The following is a 6,609-nucleotide window of genomic DNA, read 5'->3' as shown; positions in this document are numbered from 1 at the left end:
AGAGATACTATTAGAACAAAAACTCTGTCTGGTATAAGACTCCTATTTTCTAGCTCCAATGCGAGACCTCTAGAGAATTTGTTAACCGTTGGATCATGTTAAAATTTTGATGATATCTTCTCAATACATTGATTTTTAATTTCAACGGTCGGGTCGTTAAAATTAGGTTTGTAGTGATAGATATTATCAGAACAAAAATGATGCCCAACACAAAGCTTTTCTGGAAAGGGGAACGAGCCATTCTAATTTCGAAAAAGGTTGTTCCAAGATTGGGAATGGTCGTTCCAAGATTGGGAATGGTCGTTCCAAGGTTGGGAACGACTGTTCCGTTCCCAAGATTAGGTTTTTGAGTTTTCTTGGCCCCTCGTAGCTATCTAGGTCCTTTTAGGTGTTTTATTGGGCCCTTGAGGACCATTTGTCCCATTCTAGTAGTCCCTTGTCCTTAGTTATGGTACCCTAGACAAAATTAGGTGTCTACAACTACCCCTCTTTACTTATCCTTGGGATGGCTAGATGTTACATTTCCAAAGGCAAGTAAAGACGTAGACGTTTCGTCCAGGTTTTCTCTTTGCTTCTTCGTGTAGGTGCTTCCATGTTGCTTCCTTCAGTTAGAGGGGTTCGCCTGTATCCTTGGTCTTTGGAGTAGCTAAGTGTTGGGTTGCATGTTCCATAGAGGGATAAAGATGGAAAAATATGCCTTCTGAACTTCTGGCTTCGTGTGGATACCCCTTGCTGCTTCTTCTGGCTGCTTGTCTTACGATGGTAAGGTGGAAATTATGTTGATTCTTATTGTCGAGTGAGTATGTTCTGAGCTCAGCCTCCCTAAGCTGGACTAATATTGAGGATTTAGCCGACCTCTGAGTGTTCCTTCAACCAGGCTCTCCAAGTTGGACTGGTATTAAGGCTCCGACCGACCTTTTATGATCTTGTTGAGTACCATCCCTCCAGACTTGAGGTGAATATTCTTTGCTAGCCTTTCCAGGCCTAGGGTGAGTATTTCTTAGGTAATCTCTCCAGGCCACCTGCTTTGATGTTGAGTATTGTTGTGTCGGTCTCTCCAAGTCGCTTGCTTTGGTGGTGAGTATTGTTGTGTTGGCCTCTCCAAGCCACCTACTTTGGTGATGGTGAGTATTGTTATGCCAGCCTCTCTAGGTCGCTTGCTTTGGTGGTGAGTATTGTTGTTCCAACCTCTTCAAGCCGCCTGCTTTGGTGATGAGTATTATTGTGCCAGCCTTTTCAAGCCACTTACTTTGGTGATGAGTATTATTGTACCGACCTCTCCAAGCTTCCTGCTTTAGTGATTGTAGACCCCTAAAATTGTCCGGGTCGGAAATAAGACTCGAAGACTCTCGAAGATCAAAGGAAAGTCAGCCGGAAGGACTCCTGGAAGACCCTGGAAGACCCTAGGACGACAATCTGTAGGTTTAGAGGTCTTAGAGTAGCAAAAAATAAGAAAGTGGAGGGAATGAAGCCCAATACGGCCTCCCAGAAGTTCAGTACGGCCGTATTGAACATTTTAAACTACAATACGGCCGCACTGAACTCAATACGGCCGTATTGAAGTTTCTGAACTTCAATACGGCTGCATTGAATTCAATACGGCTGCACTGAACTTCAATACGGCCGTATTGAATTCAATACGGCCGTATTGTAGTTCAAAACTTCAATACGGACCGTATTGACCCCCAGAGGCCGTATTGCGCCTCATCCCTATAAATATGACGTCAATTGGACGTCATTTGACACTTTCACACTGAGTTTTAACCCTCTTCTTGAGTATTCTGGGTTTTTTTGAGCAGTGCTCTGCCTAGAAATCACTCGGAGAGTTGATCCGACGAAGTTCTTGAGTCACGAGCCATTTGCTTGAGTCTCGAACCTAGTCGAAGGGAAATCCTCCGGATTTCCATAGTTAAAATTTTATAGGAGGGAGCGAGCGGTCTTGTAGAGGGAGGGAACGCCAAAACGCTTCCCAATTTCTGTCAAGATATATAAGAAAGCACGCTTCAAAGGTTTATCTCTTTAAAGTCCCTTCTTTTACCGCTTTCTGTGTGTACATATTTAAACTGTCATCATGTAGATAGTTAATTTATAATTGCTTAGAATAAATAGGGGTAATTTAGTAATTTCGCACTATTATTTTTAAATAATCTGTCATAGGGAACCCGAAAGGGGCGCTGTGGGGTGCTAACACCTTCCCCACGCGTAACCGACTCCCTTACCCGACTCTGGTTGTAATGGCCGAAGTCGATTTTTGAATCGATTGCCTTAAACCTCTTTTTCCAATGTTTTGAGTAAAACATTGGTGGCGACTCCATGAACCCTTCCTTTTTATGAAAACCGCTAATCCATGGAGGGTCCCGCTTGGGATTAACATGGATTGGTGAGCCTTTTAATAAAATTGCTCGTTTGACAAGGTCTCAGTTTGAGAATAAGTCATTCTAGCAATCCATATTTTTAAACAAATAAAAGAGTCCAACCATCATTCGCGAATGCCGAAAGCCCGTTTCGGGCCGGTGGCGACAGATGGCTACTTCACTGGGGAAGCCTCGAGAGTCAGTTCCATTTAGTGACAGATTATTTTTAACAAATAATAGTTAAAATTACTTTATTACCCCTTGCTTGTACGATAACATGCTTTATTTATTTGGCTTTAATAATTGTTGTATGTTTAATTTTCCGCAATGGTTTGAAATACAAACTGCACACGAACCTTTGCACACAACAGTTCCCTCTATACCCGGGGGCATGAGTGGTAAGCCATAGGGAGTGGATGTTAGTACGGCCGGTTGTCGAATGGGTCTATAGGTGCCCGTAGACTGTTGTCGGAAAGCATCACTCAAGGTGATAACCATGAACTCGAGTCCGACAGTGCGTTGGAGCTTTCCATCGGCTTACGACGAGAGGAATTGGGTCCCTATAATGGGGGCACCTTGGGGGCCTCAGACCGGTGAGAACAGTTAGAACCACCTTGAATATGCACTTTTCTGCAGGATACCCCTACCTCGTGATTCGCTCGTGACTGTTCGTGGATGAGTGAATTGTTTGTGCATTGATTATGTGAAATTGTTTGAGCATACATTGCATTTCTTTAAACATACAACATTCCTATTCTTTTAAAAATAAGAATAAATAGGAATAAGAATCTTCCATTATACGGTGTTAACATCTACCTTCATCACATTCATATAGGTAGTTTCCCTTTTCACCCAAAAATACAAAAAAATATAATAAATAAAAATACCCAAAAAAGAAAAAAAGGAAAAAAGGGTTATTTATCCAAACCAAGCAATATCATGCATCATCTTAGGGACATCCTGAAAACATGATAATGCTTAGTTAAATAAACACTATGCATGCATATTCAACATCACCATTTCATATCATGCATTTTATTGTAGATTATGGAGGGATCTAGGGGAATACAAGGGCAATTGAAGAAAGTGGACTTCTTATTGTACCGTGCCGAGAGGTTGGATCACCTCTGTTCCTTGATGCCGCGAGAGACTCGTTTGGAGTTCGAAAAATCTTATGGACGAGTCCTCGACTTGATGAAGATTTGTGTGGATCCAGCTTTTCTGAGAGCATTGGTCCATTTTTGGAGTCTCGATCTGCATTGTTTCGAGTTCCCTCAGTTTGACTTAGTTCCTACTCTCGAGGAGTACGAGTTCATGCTTCGATGGCCCAAATCAGCCGGGGTCTATATCTTCCATGAAAATCATGTGGCCGTAGAGAGGGTCGCAACTCAAGTCAAACTGCCATCACGATCATCCGCTTTAGTGGGGAACGGCAGTATCAAGGGTTGGAAGCTCGCAATGATTGAAGACCACCTCTCTTCCTTGGCTGGTGAGGGAGATTGGTTAGCTTTCAGCAAGACTTTAGCGTTAGCCGTGTTTGGGACGATCTTATTCCCCTTTCACGCTAACACAGTGGACCATGCTGCTATGGACGCTTTCTTCGCTTGGGACGTACACATGAAGAGTCTCGTGCCTGCCATTCTTGCCGACACCTTGCTTTCTGTTAACCTATCTCAGCAGAAGCAAGGGAAGACTATCCGATGCTGTACCTCCTTGTTGTATGTATGGGGCATCACACACTTCTATGCCTCTAGTCACATGGGGACCTTGCCCGATCCGCTGAGGAGTTTTTCGAAGATCCCCGTATGCCGCCGATATGCTTCCGAGTGGAAGGAAGAGATGGAACAGTGGAGTATTGAACACTTCACATGGGTTTGTCCTTGGTTCCGTCCGAGCAATATATTGATGAGATGCGGTAGCTATCCAAGCATACCATTGATGGGCCTTAGAGGTTGCATAGCCTACTCACCTAGATTGGCTATGAGGCAACTTATGAGGACTCAGATTGTTCCTGTTCTAGAGGAGCTTGGAGGGTTGTGTTTCTCCTTTGATTCCGAGCATCTGAGGGATATGCACGCTGTCATTAGAGCGTGGGAGAAACCAATCTATGAGGGAGATCGAGAGCTTGGAAAGCCTCGGGTATCCGCCTCCACCGACTACGAGATATGGAGGAGCGAGAGAGGGGTGTCCCAACCATCCACCTCTTGCGCAACCGCAACTACAAGGAGGATAATGCAAGAACAAGTCGACGCCTTGACCAAGAAGCTGGAAATTATGGGAGCTCAAATGAGAGTTCTTGAAGAAAAAAATGAAGAATCCAGTTTCGTCATCGATGGTCTACAAAGGCAATGCAAGAAGAAAGACCACGAGATAGAGCGGCTCAAGGATGAATGTGCTAACCTCAATGAGGAGGCTACTCGGGCATCCAAAATGCCAAAGGTTGAACCGAGTAGTCAACTCCAAGAAATTAACGCAAAGATAGCACGCCTTGAAGCCGAGTATGCAAGGCAGGCACAGTTGATCAAGGACATGCAAGACGATCTGCTCTTGACTCGATCCGACGCACAACAATGGCGGGAAGTTGCTCAACAACAAACCGCAAGCCTTTCCAACTTCCGCAAGAGGGAAAGGGAAGGACTAGCACAAATGGCTAGACTCCGAGAGGAGAAGGATCGAGCCGAAGACGAGCTTAATGAGTTGCAGGCCATGATCAACTATCACATTCAAAAAGCGAAGGACGCTCAGAAGATCAGTGATGATATGAGCCAAGCGGTCCATACGCAAGTTGAAGCAATGGCACGCCATGTAGAGGAAGCCGAAGACGAATGGAGAAGAAATATGAACCCGCCTGTGGGTTTTTACCGGCTTTTCTCATATTGTAAAAAATTGCTTCAAAGCATCGTATGATAAGTTGTACACTTTTTATGATCAATGAAATCAAGTTTTTGATTTATGAAATCTCTCAATTGCCCTTGCATTTCATAGTCATTCATTTGCATACATCTCTCCAAGTAATTTAATAATAAACATTAATAAAAAGAAAGAATTAATCGATGCGTATAATCAAAGAGTGGATCGCACGCCATTTGTTATCAAATGCAAACCAACAACTGCGCCAAGCGCACACACGGCGACTCCGTTGTTGGTAATCAAGACGAATAAAGGGGAAGGTCCAACACCATTAAGGATTACTGCTCCAAGACCTTTCCCCTACGAATCAAATAAGGCTGTGCCGTGGATATACGACATCCATTCTTCTGCCGACAGCGATATCTCCAACATCGCTGGACTTGGGGGCATGACTAGGAGTGGAAGGATCTACACTCCCGAAGATCTGCACGACAAAGCTCCTAAGAATAAAGGAAAAGAAAAGGAGAAAATCGAGGAAGATAGAGAATCCGAGGAGGAGACTGATGAGCTGTTAAAAATCATCAAACAAAGCGAGTATTCCATTGTGGATCAACTTCACAAGACACCAGCAAAGATCACTTTGTTGTCGTTGATCCTAAGCTCCGAACCGCATCGGCAAGCTCTGTTGAAAGTCTTGAACGAGGCATATGTGTCGCATACTATCTCCCAAGACAAATTTGAGGGGATTGTTAGTCACATCACGGCTAATGATCACCTCTCTTTCACCGATGAAGAGATCCCCGCCGAGGGACCGAACCACAACAAGCCCTTGCACATCTCTGTAAAGTGCAAGGAGTATCACATCGCAAAGGTCTTGGTGGATAATGGATCTTCCTTGAACGTAATGCCAAAGAGAACGTTCGACCAAATGACAATCAAGGGAGTCCAAATGCGCCCGAGCAACATGATCGTTCGAGCTTTCGACGGCTCTAAAAGAGAAGTAGTGGGAGAAATCAGTCTTCCAATCCAAATCGGGCCCACTATCTTTAATGTCGAATTCCAAGTAATGGATATTACTCCTGCATACAGCTGTCTCCTCGGCCGACCTTGGATTCATGATGCGAAAGTTGTACCCTCTACGCTCCACCAGAAAGTCAAGTTCATAGTGGGTGACAAACTGGTGACCGTACAAGCTGAAGATGACATACTCATCAGCAAGCCATCCACCATACCTTATGTGGATGCAGCAGAGGAAGCTTTGGAAACCGCCTTCCAAGCATTGGAAATTGCCAATGTTGAGACGTTTCCCCGAGAAATGAAGAAAGTAGCCCATATGCTCACTAAGAACGGATACTTGCCAGGACAAGGATTAGGCAAGGACTCCCAAGGAATCCCGGAGCTACCC

The sequence above is a fragment of the Cajanus cajan genome, chromosome 3 (genome assembly GCF_000230855.2).
Source record: "Cajanus cajan strain Asha chromosome 3, NIPB_CcT2T_4, whole genome shotgun sequence".
Taxonomy (NCBI): Eukaryota; Viridiplantae; Streptophyta; class Magnoliopsida; order Fabales; family Fabaceae; genus Cajanus; species Cajanus cajan.
The sequence above is the reverse complement of the archived record's forward strand: the minus strand, read 5'-3'. Positions refer to the sequence as shown.